General features: G+C 38.8%; 1 protein-coding gene across 1 annotated transcript in view; it reads right to left on the reverse strand.

Moving 5' to 3' along the window:
* SPAG16 (sperm associated antigen 16) overlaps positions 1 to 19944 on the reverse strand; it is a gene marked incomplete at both ends in the record, with an annotated part of 412526 nt that overhangs the window by 12975 nt on the left and 379607 nt on the right.

Raw genomic sequence — 19944 nt, forward strand, 5'->3', positions numbered from 1 at the left:
CTCCCACCGGCTGCCAAATTACTCTCACCTCTCATCAAGTAATGGCTAAATACTGTAAGGAAATGCAGTCTGGCTGCTATTGCTTACAGTAATGAATGCTGCTGTCGCATATAACAAATGTTGTATGTCATAATGGCATTTATGACACTAATACGGAATCACTGGATAGCATCCAATAAAAATCTATGGTGAGGTAATGGGACGTAGCTAGAGAGTGTTGAAAAGGAATCCTGAGTTAATATAGTTCTTATACTTTTGGGTATACACAAAATATCTTGTAATACTATAGATAAGTGACAGTTAAAAAACAAAAAAGCTCACTGTAGGATCCATTAGACTTTTTGCAGATTTATGGTACTTTAAATGCAGCTTTTACAGTGCTCCCTGCCAAGGTTTTAAGCAGGGTTAACACTTCTGACTGTTCTGTGGCATCTCCTATGCTTTAAGTGTCTGAAATATATGAATTGTTTTTCACTCGTCCTGGACTGACTGGTACATTACTGCTTTTATTCACAGCCAAAAACTATTTTTAATTCTTTATGGATTATTCATCACTTGCCTGAGAAGCCAGCATAGGTCAAGTCTGAATGAGTTTGTCTCAGACCCTGCAAACCGACTGCTCTTTCAAGCCTAAGTCCATGATGTGTAACGGTTTCCAAAATGAGAATGTCCTACTACACCCAAGCAGTCTCTCGTATATCAGGTTAAGATCTAAAATGTGTCTTGAACTGTGTTCCTTTTCCTTGAATTTGCCATTTGCAATACTACTGATTGCTTAGAGATATTAGTTGCTCTTTCCTGTGCTCGCAGAGCCAGTTACACAATAAAATGATGGAGGTAAGGCTTTGTAAGTCCAATCCATCCCTTTCCTACGACTGCATAAGCACGAGGAGTTTAAATTATTTTCATTTAAATCCAGGTTTCCAAAGCAACCCTGTCAAATAGAGGCATCCACCTTTCATTTGCTGGATGGCTTCAGCTAATATTTAGGCTGTCATGGTCTCCAAAAGAGGGAAGATTGCAGTCTTCGCCATTGTATTATCTTTTCTCACTGCTTTTTCTACTTTTACATTCTGGCAAACCCGCAGTGATAGGAGGTAATTCTAGCTTGCAAGATCTTAGAAGAATAGAACGCAAGTCCCAACGTATATCTTTCATATCTAATTATGTGATTTTCTGCAACCTTCCTGTCTCCTTCCAGTTTACCCAAAAAAGCTCCTGGTGAGTACCTCACTGTTCTCCCTTTCTTTGCAAATGTACGCTGTGCTATAATAGCTCCTTTCCTTCTCCACTGATAACTTTCCTTCTTGTTGTACTGAAGCTCTACATCTACCTGCAGGTGTTGTTCTCAGTGTATCTTTCTTGGTTCTTCCATGGCCTCCTTCATCTTCTACATCAGTCCAGTTCTTTTTGCTCCACACTCCTTATTCATCATCTTCTCACCTACGCTTAAACTGGTCCCATTGCAAGCCATGGTTTCCAGTTACCCACCCATCATTCCATTCATCAGGCTAAAACATATCCTTTCCCCTCTTCCAGCCCCCATACAAAACCTACTCTTTTCCTCACACATTAACCACTTGAACCATTGGTTTGCATTTTTTTTGCGAGTTATATGTTCTTACGATGATTTCTAAAAAAATCTTTTTAATTTAGCATTCTAACCAGCATATTAACGCAACTAGCCTTCTGTAACCTCATGGATTACTAAACCACCTAAATGACTATTCTGATAGGACAAAAAATGATCGTACGGAAAATCACTTATAAATTCCATTGTTCCATGCAAATTTTAAATGCTGTTTTAAATGCCTTCTTTATTATTCTTAATTAGGAAGTTACTTATTAATATTGTACTGACGTAGTCCTGTGTGGAACTGGAGCTATTACAATGCCCACTTTTCACTGTCAAAGCACAAGTCTTACTCTTGCAGCACCATGTGTTTTGGGACGTCCAAGAAAAGCTTAGGCTACACGGTGGGACAGAGTTATCAGCCACGCCTAGCCAAAGAAACCGCCAGCCTTTGTCTTTTTTCTTCATTTATACACAAAGCCTCTAAACATTCTTCTCTGGTAAACAAGAAAGAATGATCTCAGGGCAGAATTCCAGGAACTTATTTTCTGTACAAGGAAATGGTGGGTTAGGTTGTGTTCCTCTACGTTGGGAGAACTTTTGGTTTAAATACTCCATTGTAGGCCCGTGATTGTATTCCCAGGGATGCAGATCTCTTTCATCTGGATTCTCCAGGTGAATGGATGATTACATAATGCAATTAACATTTGTTATTAACTTTTAATAACCTCTATAATTAAATTAATCTGACATTTCCATTAGATTATACTTTCATTGTGTCTATTCTTTCTTCGCATTGTAAAGTAAGCCCTAAGATCTGCCTTAAAGCTGCAAATTCATGTAGCTTCATTAAATCATATTTGTTTTAAAACCGGGTTCAAATCTGGTTCTAGATTTTCTCAAAAGCTTGAGATGCTCAGGATTAAGGTTTATATCACAGCAACTACTGAAGGGAAAAAAAAGCCTCCAGTTTCATATCCAGACTCCCTCTCTGAGTCCTATATATCTCTCTATCTCTATCTATCTCTCCAAAGGTTTGATTCAGATTCAGCTCCTATGTTCCTTATGCAGTACTAATGTGTTTGCCAGGGAGTTAGTTTGGTTTCAAAAGAGCTTTAGCAACATAACCAAAGCAACCATGCCAGGCTGCATAAATGGAATTTCAACAAGTACTTTTGAACAGAACCTCTTCCCAAAATTGTTTTTCTGTAATTGAAAAATGTCTTTCAAATGGAACCACTTAGCATAGCTCTGAACTGTATCCAGAATGGTCATAAACTGCTGCTCACAGGCTAAGGGCCAAGATTTAAACTTCAGATATAAATGCAGTAGCAGATGCCAATACTGCTAACACTGAAATCTGGCCTGATAAGCTTGATTTTAAAGGGTTTGTTTCTTTGTTCTCATTTCTGCTTGTAAAATCAAGGAGTGCGTTTAAATCGGAGCTCAGATGAACTATTCTTTGGGAAAACTCACCATGAAAACTCTATCCAACCCAGGCTTCTGGTCTGCCTCAGCCTTAACATAACCCGGAGAGCTTGTAATGGAGCCTTCTCCAGACTCCCTTATTCTTTATGAGCAATAAGCAGGTCAAGAGCTCAGCATTAGCTTCAATTCCTTCCATCAAAACATCCCGGCTATATACAATTTCATCACTTCTTCCATGACATCTCCAGTTAATCAATCACCTTCAGCTCTTTCTCGCAATGTCCTCCCTAAGATGTACCACTCTCTCATTCTGCCTTCCCCATAGCAAAACACTGCTACGGAGATCTCAGTGTTAACTATTCTCACCATACTACTCTCAGTGGCCTCCACTCCTCAGCTACACCAATTCAAACTTCTTTCTCCAAAGACATCTCACTCATTTAGTTTTTTTCCAACTTCCTCCTTTCCACCTGTTTCGCTTTCAATGTCTCATTTGCCTGATTCACCCAGAAGTCTTTATGCCAAGAAGTTCCATGACTCAAATAACTTATCAAGGCTTTCTTTAAAAACACAGAAGACGTGAATAAGATCAATTGAAGCCACTGATGTCAAATTTCCTCAATCAGAAAGCTGTTCAGCAGAGTTCCTTCTGCTTCAGCAAAGGCACCTGTTCTTTAACGTTCTTCATGCTTTTGGTAGTGGCTGTTGAGAAAACAGCCGTCCATGGGACTTACTGCCAATTCAGAAGTCTGAACAGGGGCAGGCACTGTAGATGGCTTAACAGGTAGAACTGTGTCAGCAATAAATCAAGAAGGCAGGAGAGAGGGGAAAAATGCCTCATATTGTATCAACCTGTTTATTCTTGTTTTACCCCAATATCAAGAACACAGCTCTATAGGCAGCAACCATGCCGCCTCTTTTACCTTCACTCCATCCTAATAATCAGGCCACAACTTGGATTTTCAGAATGACTTAGGGCACTAAAGTCTCAGCTTCTGCTGAAAGTTATTTTGATTTGGCATCCAATGCTCAATTATATTTCTGGTTAATACGGCTGGTGCCCTAAGAAAGAACTGCCCTAATTCCATTGCACAAGCGATGTTTTCTCTGAAAGATGTACCACTGGCCTGCCCATAGACAACAAACTAAATAAGGACTTTGGTGCTTTCCAGCTAGCAATCATTTAGCAAAAAATAGAAGTTTCAGAAAGGGATCCAGCCTAAGGAAAAATCTAGTTTCTGCATTTACTGAAGCTGTTCCTGAGCTAATACATCTGGGATAACAAGGATGAGAATTCCAGCAGACAGATGATAATGACTAGAAATGATTTGATATTATCTGTTTCTCTATCCCTACTGGTGGACTATTTTGTTCCTTGCAATTTTCTTTTTGCACTACAATAACTCATGGGCAAATTACTGATTAAATCTGAGGTCCTAAAGACATCAAGTAATTGTAATAACTAGTATTAGAAAATCATTTAACTCTTAGAATCTACTGATTAACATATAACTCATGTGATTCTTTTTGTTGTTATAAATACAGTTCAATTTAAAGATAATCTTCTAATCCACTGTATTAAAAAGCAATTATGGCAAGAGTACATTAACTAAGAATCAGTTGCACATCCCAGAGACATAACAGATCCAGGACTTCATTAGAACACATTCATGTGGAGGTGACTGAACAACTAGGGAGGCCGTCAGTTAATCCACTTAATTATTTAATGCAATGGGATTTAATTTGCTAATGAAATTCACAAAGTTGTTGGATACTGAAAACATGCTGGCTTCTCAACACCAACCACAGCACTCGCTATCACACAGATACTCTTCCCTTCATTTACAGACATGGTATTGCGGTGGTGAATTGGTTATGGGAGAAAGGCTTTTCAGATGCCCTTTTAGTGGAATTTAGAAACTGAGATGCTGGAAGAAGAAACAGCAATCAAGCCATCCTGTGCACAACACCAACATAGCTCCTGCAGGTGTCTCCTGGCCTGTATGAAGTACACTGACACTTTTCAGGAAATCTGGAATCATTAAGTCTAAAGTTTTAGACAGAAATGTAGAATCCTCTCTAAATTAAAGAAATCAGGGGAAAAAAAAGAAACCCACACAGACAGAACTCTATTGGTTTGGATGCTAAAGAGAGATTCTGCTTAAAAATTAAAATCACATTTTCCCTTAGTACCTGAATATCCATAATTCAAATACTTAAGTCCGTGAAAACTGTTCAGTATTGGATCTGAATGAACAGAAGTAGTCAATGGCAAATTCAGGATTAGGACCTGAACCTGTTTCTCAGAACATTAAATCTTGTCAGAAAACCTCCTTTTGAAATTCTCTTGGTGCTACACAGATCAGTTCTCATCACATTGGCTGCCTCAATAGGATGCACGGAGTAAGACTTTAATTCCTCTGAAAGGCATGGGCATATTACAAATGGTTAGCATCCTCCATTGCCTGTATATGTAATTTGTATACTCATTTGTGTTCTGCACAACTATATTTCAGTCTTATTTTCATTAGTAACTTGTACTGTATTTGGATTAATTATTAAATGAAAAAGAGTATCATTATATATGGCAAAGATGAAAAGCTTGCAAATGGAGAAGTATAATTCCCTCATTGAGGGTATTATACTCACTGCCTCTCAGAATGTATTATAAATCCACACATGCTCAAGCACTGAAATTCTTCACCTGTATCTCAGTTAGGTAAAACGACGTCCTCTTTTTGATATCTTTGAGCTGCAAGCTTTAGGTGGTCTGAAGACAGAATGTGGCCCCAATAGCTTTATATTTTTTATTTATATTAGCTGTATCTCACTAATCTGCCCTATGGAAAGAGAGAAGTTTCTTTAGTTCAAAGTCAGATTTATCTGGAGAGCTGACTTTTCATTATTTAAAAGCCTAGCCTAAGTTTGAAGTGTAACAATAATTAAAAGAAATCAAGTCTGAGTAGAGATTTGTTGATGTATACTAATGATTGTTTCCTAAACTTCAGCTCACTGTGATTTTATAGTAAAGGCAAGAATAGAAACCTGAAACCATTTCAAATTAATCTGGTTTTATCTGGACTGGTAAATTATTTTAAAGTGTGCAGTATCAATTAAGAGGAATAAGCTCCTCAAATTATTTCTGGCAGAAGAGGAAAGTTCTGTTTGGAGGCCACAGGCATAAAAGATAAGTGTATCAGATTAAGCAAGAGGTCACTTGTGAAAGAACAAAATACAGGCAATGTTAAAAAAAACAAACTATGGTTGAGTGAGTTGAGGCTAGATAGGAGCTAGGCTCTGAACAGCCACAACAGTGCCAGGGATGGGATAGGAAATATCCCATACTGGAAGAAATCAGAAGTTAATTTTTTCTTGATGAATGCCCCACAACATTGTGGCTATGAACACTGTTGATACCAAAGGAGGTAAAAAAAAATTAAGCAAATAAGCAATGAAAGAGTAGTTCAGAATTAGCAGCTTTATGTGGGGTAAAACGAGATGGGATGGCAATTAGAGGTAGCTCTGAGGCACAGAGTACTGCAGAGGGGTGTGCAGCTAACAGGGGTTACCTTCCAGTCACTGCTGCTGGCTGGATGTAGGAGAAAGGCAACGTGAAGGGAAAAACATCCCAGAAGACATCTACATACAAGTGCGTTCTGAGACCGCTGGTTCTGCCAGAATTCAAAGCCATTACCTGGTTAATATAGAGGTTTTGGAGAGCATATGATTTGGTTCAGGGAGCAAAGATGAACTAGAGATAGCTCTATTCATAGCTGGAATATGTCACAGAGAAAGAACAAAGATCCAAAATCCTTAAGTCACCCAGGATCTCCCACGGGGCTCAGTGGGGTGGGCTGGCCTTCCTCCAGAGACGATGGATAATTCCCACTGCATTAGATTTCTAGAGTAGAATGAGAAACTGCATTTTTGCTGATTGATACTAGTCATTAGAAAAGCAGCTAAGCAGAATCAGGAAAGAGTTAGGAAAAAACAGCTTCCCAAGTACACGCAACAATATCCTGAGATGAACCATGAATTGGTTTGCCCATATGTTCTTGCCATCACTTCACATTTCAGCATTCCCATTTCCCTCCCATCTATTCTGCGATTTCAAGATAAAACTAAGACAATGTTGTGAACACATCCAATTTGCTTAAAGAACAAAGATTTTCTCATCCTGTTCGTATGTGGCTGAACTTTATGAGCTGCATTTATATTGCCTAGTTTGCACAGTCTGGGACCAATCTGGATGTTTTTAAGTAAAAGTTATTCATTTAGCAGGAACAGGTAGTTCACTGACTATCTGAATTGTTTAGGCAAATTCCCTGCACTATCAAAGCCTTTGCTTCTTACATGCTTATCCAGCTTATCTATTACTCTTTGAAATGCACGCCTAGAATCTTTTACTGCGTTCTCACAGCTAGAAACCTACGGCTGGATTCAAAAAGTGTGCCATCAGAGGCAAACTACCAGCATCATTGAGTCCTGCAAGTCATTTCTCTCTGTTCCCACTACCGTTAAGCTCCAGATTTCTGATCTTAGGGACCTGATGGAGAATAAATACATGGTTTGTATTTGATTTATTTCTGTGTTATTAAATCTTGTTTGTGCTTCACCCAGGTACATGTAACAATGTGAACTTATTTCACGCCACAACGGATCATGTCATCAAAAGTCATTATTCCCACTGGAAATACTGCAGTTGCTTGCAGGCTTGGGAGCATATGATATTCCTGACTCAAGATCCTGCGATGGGAATGAAATTCATAGTAAGTTGGTAATTACATCTGCTCCTATACTGCGAAGATACAGGCACTCAGAGACAAGCGTGTCAATACTCTGTGTTTATATTTTTGCAAGATAGGAGAAATTCAATTTTATTCAGCTATCTCCCAGTGACTTTCTGCAACTATGTATCAGCAGAACTTTTTTCACTTTTTATTTTAAAGATAAATTGCTTGGTGCACTATCAAGGATACTTAGAATTTAAGAATAGAACCTATTAGTCTGTCACTCTTCCAGAGACACAGACCTTGAAGAGTCTGAAGTAGTCTTTATGTGACAGCATAATAAGGATGTCAGGCCCCCTCCCTCCTCCCCCAATCTTCTTGAACGACATTTTCCCCAGCAGGGAAAATTAATACACTTCAAAAGTTACAATGTGCAGGAAAACATACATCACCCATCAGCATGATTTTCTAAAATGAAGCCGTGTGGAAACCACATTCTTAATCAACTTTTGTAAACCAGCTCTCTTCCTTTTTCTATAAAAAAAATAAAAAAAAAGGGCTTCATAATGCTTTTACTGTGTAGCATTAGATTTGCTAGTGAAGTGTGGAATATTTTTCTTCTTATGTTATTAAATTTCAAAGACATACTCCTTAGGGCTTGTCTTAAGTCTATCATCTGTGCTGCTAGTAAAGACTCTTAACACTTGGACAGCTCCATCCCTCCCCTTGGATCCCACCAGCAAATCAATCAAAATGGCACCACCTCTCTTCGATGCTGACTTTCAGCAGTGTGCCAGAAAATGTTTATATTTCATCACCGCTTAGCTGGCTTTTGTCGTCACTTGAGAGCTGTCTGTATCACTTAGCAAGAAAGGGATGCGCGCAAAGGGGTTATCTCCTTAGTGTCAGAGGAAGCACGATTATGTTATATGATCACAGAAAAGAGAGTGGCTGGTATTTTGCAAAAGATGGAAAACAGAGAAAAAGTTAGGGAATTTAACTAAAGCAAAATAATAAGAGGAGGAAAGAAAAGAGAACAAATAAAGAGAAAATGGAGATTAATATAAAGAGGAAAATGATAAAGGATTAAGGAATATGAATCAAGAAAAGACTTTGCCAACAGGAAAGTAAACATGCTAGAAAAAATAATTGAGATAAAAGGAAACAATATGAAACGAACCCAGCAGATTCAACTTTAAAATAAGAAGCAAGGTATCATCACTGATGTTCTCCTCCCCACCAGTACCTTCTATACTGTTCTCTAGGTGTGTGCAGAGAGGTATATATAAATTATTGCCCATCAGTGGAATGTCTGAAAACAAAAGACAAACATCAGATCAGGGAGAAAAGCATACCATTTTCTGATTTGCTGAAGATGGGAAGCTTTACTTTCCAGTATTTCTAAGGATCTCAGGAAAAGTTCAAGCTACAGAGCAAGCTGAAAACAGATGTCCTTGACAATGATTCCTGTCAACAAAAAGGGAAAATATTCAAAGCACTTAGATGTTTGTGTCACTGACCTGCCTGTGTTCAGGGAAATATTAAGACTCTACATAGCAAAGCGGTTCCCCCATTAGCATCAGGCATGTGATGAAGAATCAGAAACTAGCTAAGAAATCCGTGAGCAATCCAAGAGTCCAGAATTGTATTACAGACTTGCCATGAAAGGGCTGAACCCAAGATAGGAGTATTGCAAGTGAAATGGTAAGGTCTAAAATGGTGTTAAAATGAATAGCTCAAATCTGAGCTCAAATCTGAGCCTCAGAGCCAACGCAGCAGAACAAGACAATTACAGCATCAACTAAAAATCCCTCAAATCAATCAAAATTGACCCAAAAATCCCTCAGAACACAGCTGAATTGGCCTGAGTAGATCCGGAAACATCTTTGGGGAAAAATTAATACCAAACGGTGAATCCCACTGACTGGGTGCAAAGATTTAGCTTATATGTATTTCAGAAGAACTGATCAGTCAAAGGAAAAACAAATGCTGGCTTTGCATGGTGTTTGAAGTTGAGAGGCGACTGGTAGTTGGTAGTAGTTTAAAGCACTGCCAGTTTCCTGATTAGCTCCCTTAGAAATAAAACAAACAGAGATGACAGATGATGATGTCCCTATCACTGAGCAATGGTTTTTGCTACACAAATCACGTTGTTTTCTGTTTAGAGGAGGCAGCATGGTTATATCATTAAAAGAATTGCTGACAGCTTCTGTTATTAATGGTCCCAAATGTGCCTCCTGCCATCTGTGATGGGCAAAAGATAGTAGCAGGCAATGATCTGCATTGAAGTTAGCTTTCCTGACTACTACTTAATGAAAAGGCAGATTTTTTTGAAGAACAGGTCTGTTTCTTAGTGGCCCTTAAGAATGCTCTTGATATGAGTCATCTGCTTCGTAAAATATGATAATTTCACAGGAAAGAGACACTATTCTAAAGAGTAAAGATACAGTTTGCACTTATCAATGCATTTTCATTACAAGCAAGTTTGGTGGGAATTGACTGGTATCGGTACAGCACACCAGAACTAGGGAGGTTTGGCAACCTTCTGAGAAATAGCCCGACTTTGAGGTAATGCTGTGTCTGTTTGCGATGCGGTACGGTCTCTGTTCATTTCAATTAAGTGCTTGTCCAGGATGCCAGGCATAGCCCCAAATCGATGTGCTGGGCCATTGCGGGACTGCTCTCCCCCTCAACCTTCAGTCGGTGGGCTTGTGTCCGACATACAGCTTTTGCTGTAACTGCAGTTTGGGCAGTGCTGGGGTTAAACATTTTCATTAATTTTCTTTTCTTTTGCAATTTCAGTATGCTGTTTTTTTCTTTCTGGAAGAATATGTTAGTTAACCGAGTTGGGGCTAGGATGGCAGCCCCAGATTTCTTGCATCAGCTGCATCAACTTGAAAAATGATCAAAAAAACAGAGCAAGCTGCAAAATGGCTTGGTTTTTTTTTATAAATCAATAGAACCCAACTGACTCAGTGCTTGATGATTGCTCTGAGCATTTCTGCGAGCACAATGGGAGAGCAAAGCATGTACAGGACTGAATTTCACTGACAGGTCAAGTGCCAGCAAAGGTGGCTTTGCTGGCAGGCTAGTTAGATCTCCAATTTATCCAACATAATGAACACATATTCTCTTTCCATTCTAAACTGAAATTATAATCTATCTCTGAATAGAAAAGTTTCTCAGTCCTCTAATTTACAGTCCACTAAATACACAAAACGTATTAAGCTTTATAATGTTTGTAATGAGGTTCTAATCATCCTAAAAATTGTGTCTTTATAGAAATCTTCAGGGGCAGCATTGCAAGCTGACGACTGGATTTGCATCTGCTTCGGCTGTTCTCAGAACTAGCATTACAGAAACTTGCTTTGGAATAGAAACAGATGAATGCCAAACTTTCCTTAAAGAAAAGAAAGGGAGTCTTTGAAAGTGAAGATGAAGAAAGTCGACCAATTTTTTTTTCCCTTCCCAAGTAAACAATGCAAATAAAAATATTTCCCACTGTGTGTTTATGATGGAAGGATAAACACATCACTTTAGGGTCAAGTACAGTACACAAAAGTGAATTACTGACATTGCAGGAAATCCTGTCATTGGTTGCAGCAGACCACACTTAAAAGATGGACCTTTTCTTGAATGACATTATGCTATTAATTTTCAAAGAAAAATTACGGTGCTAACACTTACTATGTAAAAAACCCCTCTAAGCTGTAAACAGTTTCTGTACTGAGATACGCTTGACCCTGGAAAGAGCACAAAATGAACAAGGTGGGTGTGGGGAAGGAAAGGCAGCACAGCTATAAATGTTGCCTTAAACAAGCTCAATCTACAGCTCTACTACAGCATTTGCATACCATATTATTTTAATCATGAGTAATTACTGAGAAACAAAAGCAGCTCATGGCAGGATAAGAACTGTAACAAAGAAATCATTAAAAACATCAGGGGATTTCTATTAAGACCAGATTTAAGAGGGTCATTCTTATAATTTTAATATTGCCAGCATAAAACATAATTTAATGCAACAGAGCTCAGCTTTCATTTAGGCAGTTATCCTACTGGATTAATATAATGGTAAAAAAAAAGTCAATATTTGTATTTAATCTGTTCTATTAATTTAATTAATATAATTAATTTAACAGTGCTCGTGCTGAGTCCATCTTAGGGGAGGTATATCTTCGGTTTCAGCATCTCGTCCCATGGCAGCGTGATAAGATGTCTCGTATTGTACCAGAAAAAGCCCTGAGCTTAGAACCTCATCTCAGGGTTTCAGTGATGAAAAGATGTCAGCCCATCCCGTGTTTATATGCAGAAATGTTCAGTTCTTGTATCGGTATACTTCCGCTGATTTTCAGCAGTGTCAAACCAGCGTAGCGCCAGTGTAATAAGGAGGAGAATCAATCCCCGATCCCTCGCTCTTATATGCGTCTCAGCTCTCATCTGGAACCTCACAGACATGAAACAGAAAGCCAAGGGTTTCCTCCCGAGAGAAAAAAGGTGAACTGCTGCTGCATAGCGAGCGCTTTGCCATTAGACGCTCCTTGCAACCACCAGAAGTAGAGGAGGAGATAAGAAAAGGAAGAGATCAAACTAGTGCATATTCTCATTCATTTACATTAAGTAACTTTGTATCTGAGCATAAAGCTGGCTGCAGAATACTTGGGAAAAAATCACTGTCAGGCAGATTTGTTCCCAGTTCTCATCTCATGGTCCTTTTGCATGCAAAATTCCCATTAACTTCTGCATTTGAAACACAGACAAGATTCTGCACAAATTTGCCCAGGCATCCTCAATGTATATTAATTTAGATACCAAAATAAAAAGTCAGGCACTTCATACTTCTCTGTAAGGACACTTCAAAAATACAATCCAAATTCTCTTTTAGAGATGATACTTGAATTTTTGTGTCCACACTGGGAGAGAGGGAAGTTTTCCAGGCAATTTAGAACTACTACTACTTCCAGGTAGATAGGAATCAACCCATCCAGCCGGCCATCCAAATATTAAATGAAAGAATGGCTGTTGTCCAAAGCTGGGTTTCTGGTAGCTGCAGATTGGAGAGGCTGTGGAAGAGCTGTCATTACCAACAGATTTATGTTCTGTAGTATCCTGGCAGCAGATGCTGCTGTTGCTGACAGGATCTACAGCACCGGGGATGGATGAGAGTGCCTTTCTGTTGTGGCACCGGAGAGACTTGTCAAGTGCTCAAAAGCATCTGCAGGAAGCTGCAAGACAGAAGATTGTTTCTTATTGAAATGGGCACAAACTCCCCACATGGAGACAGAGTGAAAAACATGGGCTGGAAAGAAGTGTACAGGGTAAATAATTAAGAAAGTACAATGCTGGGAAAACGAAGCTTCAGTGAAAGCAACAGAAATCCGTGTGCTCATTGAAATGAGAAATGTGACATTTAAATGACCCAGTAAGTTTCTACAAGCAGTCATGGTAGGTGTGTTGTTATAGCGTTTAAGGGATTTCAGCCCTCATACTTCAGGACATAAGGCAGTTGCTACCTGCCTGACGCTGGCCAGATCCTCCCCCCCCCGCCCCGCCCCAGGCATGTTACTGCTGAATTATCTATTATAGGGGGTTTAAACCATTTTCTGAAGCATCTGGTCTTGGCTTCTGTCAAAGGCAAGACACCTTAGCGACTCCAGATGAACCATTGCTCTGATGTGTTATGACAATTTCTGTGTTCCTACAAATGTCTAGATTAAACTCAATTTTGATTTCAGCTAAATGGTTCACTTTACAAAAATAGTTTGTAGAAATACTCAGTGGAAAAAAGAGAGGACGGTAACCTGCTCAGAATCTTTTGTGACTATGATAATTAAAATATAGTAGCAAGGGCTTTGCCTAGAAATGATTTTAATAGGATTGTATTATACTGTACAATGTGATGTCCAGGCAATAGGCATTCCCAGTCAATTGCCAACCCATCATACTGCATTGAGGGGATTAGTTTGATGGCTGTTTAACTGCTCTGTCGGTGTGTTGTGACAAACCCTCTAAAAGGTTAACCTGGATTGCAACTGTTCTTGATAGTAAAGAAAACATTAACTAGAAAGCCTGGAAGAATGCTAACTTAGCGAGGCTGACAGCGCCAAAAGAGTCCTATCCAGAACAATGAAAAATTATCCCTGGGGTTTAAGCTAAAAAAGGGCACTGAATGATTTCCAGAAACGTGAAAACTCTTGTGATTTTAAATCCTTGTAAAGCAAAGTCAAGTTGAAGCTGTGACCGTAGTCTGAATGCAAGTTTCATTTCAAATCCCTCACAGCCTATAATGTTTGGATTTTAAAGGTTAAATAAGCATTAGAAACACACGCCGATTAACCCTTCTCTTCTTCCTTCCCAAACCCCAAACCAACTCAAGAAACCTAAACCAGCTAAAGTAATTGGAGGCCAAATTTGGTGTGGTGGCTGACAGCCAGTGGAAGAATGGATGGAAGAGGAGGAAGATCAGGAGAACAGGAACTCTACCAAACTTGAAAATGTCTTAGAAGATTTCACTCATCTTAAACTTCTGGCATCAGCCACTTTGTAAAAGAGAGAGAGAGAGGAGAGTTCTCATCAGAGAACTTTTTAACATTCATAAACATATGAGGAAAATGTCTTGTTTCCCTTTGCTGGTCTGGTCTGTCAGAATGAACAATTCCCACTCCAAAGCAATCTTCTCCTCCTACTTTATTCAAAATACTTTGTTTTACAACACACTAGATAAGACCATTTACAGATCTCCCAAGTCCTTTTTTCCCCTCCTGCAAAGCCTGGGAGTTGTTGTCTCTCTCTTCCCTCCAGAAGAGGGAGGACTTATGCTAATTAAATTCACTTCCCTTTGGGAAGAGGAACATTTTTCTGTACCAGGGTTTTCATCACAGCCTTACAAATTCTCCTCTTCTTCACAAAGCAAGAAACACAAATGACCTTTTCTATGTATGTGAGAATTCCCAGACAGCAGGGGTAAAGATCTATGTTCGGAAAGACAGACAGGACGTACAGAGAGGGGAGGAAACATTTCACTAAAACCTTACTAAAGGTATATAAATTTTCAGTATGTGAATATCTTCATCAGCTTCCAGTGAAGGAATGGCTTCCAAGAAGCTATTCATATCTGCAAAGTTAAGCATGTGCTTCACCGTACTGAGATAGATCAGAAGGACAGATGACTTATTATTTCTCTGGTTCTCTTATTAATTACTTCCCTGACAGGCTGCCACTCTTTCTCTCTCTTTTACCAGTGCAGCCACTCACTGGCATGCAACCTATCTCTTGATTTATGTCATCTCTAAATTTGCATCACATGAAGCTGAATGACTAGGTGACAACGTTCTAGAGATCTGATGACTTCACATCTATCATTGACAACCTGTTTTCCTCTTCTGCAGAGGAAAGGCCATACAATAAGAGGAATGACACAAAATTACTCTTCCAACCCTAAGAAAGGAATGAAGCTTTTCTCGGAGAGCTTAGGTTCAACATGAGGCAAAAGACATAATTATCAACACCATCTTGACAATTCAGGAAAAAAACTCTAAGGGAATCCCGGTCTTTTAAGCTCCATTAAGAATAACTTGGAAATCTTGATACATCAAGCCTTCAAGATCCTGCAATATGTCCATAGTTAAGTCCCATGGTTGTCATTGGGGAGCACTGCTACAGCACTAAAGGTTTCTGTGTCTGTAACAATTTGTAATTAGGGAGTTTTCACATAGAAGAAACAGAGATTTGCTGGATTTTGTAGCCAAGCTGACTAGAACAGCAATGTGGGTAAGAGAAGGGAGTACGACTTCCACAAACGGCAGGGAAGAAAAATGATGTCAACAGTCATAACCTGAACAAAACGAGAAATCATATAGCCATCAAGGCAAGAAAGACGTTTCAGCATGCATTAGGAAGCCTGGCCAATTGCCGTGTGAGCACAGTGCCTTTGCATCTATTCAACACATTTCTCTTGTGTGAATCTCCCTTTGAAAATGTCCTTCTGCCAAAGTAACTTATCCGTCACTGAGGACACCTCTTCACTCTTATTGCTGAAAAAACATTTCCATTAGAAATGCAAAACCAACAGGCAATTGTTAAAGAAGGGTTATTTACATCATAGGAAGCAATTCCACATAATTTTAAATTTTCTGTCTGCATTATGTCTTACGTCCTGGTATTAAAGCTGTTAAATTAGGTTAGAATCCTGTCCATTGACTGCAAAACTACTCATAATTTAATCTTCCTAATAACATTAAGAGTGCAGTAGGATCATTCCAAACTAAGGGCAGGATGATCTATTAGCATTTCAAGTGTGTTTTCATGCAGGGTTACTGAAAACAACATAAACAAATTCTACGAAGTATGAGTAGTTTCAATAAGTTATTTACTGAAACCTGAAAATAGAACCACTGCCTCATCAAAGGTATAGTTTAGGCTTTTTAGGAGACATCTGCAGAATTTATTGGAGATGAAATCAAAAGTGTTCTGTAAAAGCGTAATGGGGTTCTGTAGAAATGATTCAGAAATCCTGCTGCGGTGAGCAGAGAATACTTTTTACTCTGTATAATTGTAAAAACAGTGAAATGAATAGAGAATTAAGGGGCAGATACTGGGCACTGGCTCAGTGAAAGCAGGATTAGTCTACCTGCTGTGGATCAGGAGCTGCAGGTTTCTGTGCATGCATTTACAAACTCCACAGAAAAACGAGTGCATGTTTACCTCCCTTGCATTCATTCTGGGGTGATCTATTAAATGAAAAATGAATGAAGTATACAGAGAAGTGCTTACGGTCCAACAAAGACTACATATTGAATATATCCAACTGTCTCCTACTCTATTTTCAATTACTTTCCCTTTCACATATTTACCCCCACTACACCCAAACTCTTTAAAAAATATTATGTAAGCAAATATAAGCTCTTGTGAAGTCACTTTTCTGGAACAGAATGATACGACTCTTCCAAAGTTTGAAGTGCCTTTTTTTGGTACGCTGCTTGCAAGGATCTTGCACAAGTAATAAAAACAGAAAAAAATTTTCTGCCTTTTAAGAGGTTTCTGTGCCAGACTAACTCCAAGGGTGAAGCCACGTGCTTTTAAAAGGCTACTGTATGTCGGAATCACTATGCACAAGTAAATATTAAAAAATAGTGAGAATGAGCCAGGAGTTAGGATGAGATACAGGTAGAAATTTCTAAATTAGTTGGTTCCAATAGTTATGACACATCAAGAAAAAAGAGGCAGAAGAGCACCATATAGTTAGATTCGGGATAAGGACTAAAGCACAGGTTTTACTTTTCATGTGGTGTTAAACACTCATATTTGAAGTGCACTAAAAAGTGTTAGTTACTGTTTCTACTGGCCATGCCCATTTCTTATGACTTGCAACAGAAAACAAAATAACAAAATCCACTGCGTCACTTCAAGATTGAAATTACATACATATAAATGTATTTTTCCATAAATGACTCCTAGCATGTTTGAAACAATAAATCATCTCCTTTTTTCATCTATTTCTATCTCCTTTTAATGTCTTATTTAGTTATCTTAGCAATACTTTTTTTTTTAAACCAGGCTAAGAAAGAGTCCGGGATTCATGAATTTAAAAAGTGGTTTTGGCTTCGCTGACAGCCCTAAGGGACCCCACTGTGGATAGCAGGAGATGAGCACGCAGTCAGGAATGATATCCCTTCTCTTATGACCTCCAGTTTTCTTGACAGACAAAACACCTCACAGAGTTGTAAAATAAAGGTCTAGGATGATTTTTGAGGCCACAAAGATTTGGAAAGTCATTTTTATATTCTTTTTAATGGTATAAAAAAGGGACAGCAGCAATACCAGTGCTATAAATGACTTTGTGAAGAATCTCTCCTGATCTTCACACCCCAGACTCTCTGTCACAGGCACAACTCTAATGTTTTCATTCATCATCTCTGCGAAGATAAAAATGATCCATTTTTTTGAGAAGCTTATTGTCTTTGGATTACTTCTTCTAAACACATAACCTTATCTATTCAAGGTGGATGCCTGGCTCAACCATGACCTTGTCAATCTCATTAAGTCTTGAATGAATTTTCTCAAATTTTCTTATCAATCAAGGTAATTGCTTCTTGCAGGAAATCCAATCTTCTGTTAACCACATCATTACCTGGTGATCGAAGTCCTCAAACTCTGTGTAAGCTGGAATCACTCAAATCGCCCAAGAGAACAGAGAAGCCTAAATTTACAAACAAATCTCCACATGTCATTTCCATTTCACCAGCTATTCCCCAGCTTTTTTGTCAGATACCCTTAACTATTTTTAAGAATTAAAAATATTTTTACATCATAGTTTCACATCAGGCTTTAGAGTCATGAAAGATTACTATCCTTGCAAAGGTCATGTAAGATGAAAAGAAGAAAAAAAAAATCTCTCTGGGAGAAGTGGATTTTAAGCAGGGATCTGAATAGTACGGTAGATAAAAAGCTAAGAATATAAGAAAATCCATACAGATGGGGCAAAAGGTCCATTTAATCTAAATCCTCCCTACCTGGGAAAGAGTATAAGAACAGGGCAGGAACATAGTGACACTTGCTCAGAGTAGCTTCCCGGCCATCAGCAACTTGCAGCTTTCCTGAGCTGGGGCAGTCTGGTTATATTTAACAGCCCACACTGGATTTTTCTTTTGTGATTCTTTCCAGCTGATTGGAACATACACAAGCTTTTAGCACATACAGTATCTCCATCTCTGTTTTACCCATGAGTGGCTTGGATGCCATGCTAACTCAGGCCAGAGAGAAAATGCTTAACTTTGAAATATGGGACTGTAATTAAGATGATTGTGAAGAAAGGTTTGGGGAGGGCTGGGAGCAAGTAAGGAAACTTGCTGTTGTGTTGATACAGATCATAGTCAGAAAGATTTATCAGGAGGTGCCCTACTTTCAGAGAGACTACACATGTTCTTCTTCTACCAATGCAATAGCTCTCATGCTGTGGAGACTGGTGTTACATGCTAATAATTCTGAGCTTCCATGAATCAAAAATAATTATTTCACATATGCAAAAAAAATTAGTATTTCCAGTACCAATTAATATTTTTACCAACATATATCTCTGACCTTTATTTTCAACATTTGAGAAAAAAATACATTAATATAGAAAACTGCCTTATCCTCTCTTCTAAGGATCTAGGCAGAAGTCCCTGTCCTAATAAGTTGGTGAGAATACCATTGTTAACTTCATTACAGCCAAGATTTTTCTGTTGGTGTGTTGTAGTGAAGCTGGTGGGAAATCTTACCTGGTCCCTGAACAAAATCAGCAAATTCCTACTTACATACAAATCTGAAGTGACTATGCACACAAACTAGTGTACACATTAAGTAAATCCTTTAACTATTTGGCTTTATGTATATATGGACTTTCTACAAACTTTAATGTAAGCAAATACACAGTCCAGCCAGCCACAGATCTATATGCCTTCCAACTCACCCCAATTAACACTTACACAACTGTTGGGGCTGTTGGTGCTCTCTGCAAAGGAGGGACACTGGATGATATTAAGTGTGCTCAAGTCAAACCCTGCTCTCTCAGGAAAACTATGTTTAAACTTTCTTTCATGTCGTGTCCTGTTCCACACAACACAAGTAATTCATCATATTGCAAACCTTATTTTGCACTACAGTAAGTATTTCTCAGTCTGTTAAGCCGCAGATTAATTTTCCTCCCATCTCAAGTCCATTACATTATTGGAATGGTTGCTTTCCTTCTGTTTCCAAACTTATTAGCTGAATAGAATAATTCAAATTGAATGCATGAGATGGAAAGGTGCTTCCCAGTGGTTACAGTTTCTTTGGCTATAGTATTTGACTAACACTAGCACTTCTCCTGATGACAACTAATTCATACTCATTCATAAAACTTACTGGGCAATACTGAGTTACAGCGCACAGCTGCAACAGAGAGTAACTTCCAGAGGACGTACGTGAACCCACTGCCTTGAGCAATCTCTGATGCCGCACAGTGAGCCAAAAGGGCCAGGCATTTACATGCAGAGCAAAGATATCCACAGCTTGAAGATCACATGGGTTTTTGCTTGTTTGGAAGAATTACAACTCTAAGGCTTCTGGAAAGGACTTGGAAAAGACCTAAGGCAGACCTAGGAGCTAAGACAGACTCTGCTGGGTGTGAAGCAGGAAAGTGTTCTACCTCTTGCAAGGACTACCTGGCACTACACTTTTCAAGTGACCATGGCC

Source organism: Platalea leucorodia (genome assembly GCF_965183815.1).
Source record: "Platalea leucorodia genome assembly, chromosome: 5".
NCBI lineage: Eukaryota > Metazoa > Chordata > Aves > Pelecaniformes > Threskiornithidae > Platalea > Platalea leucorodia.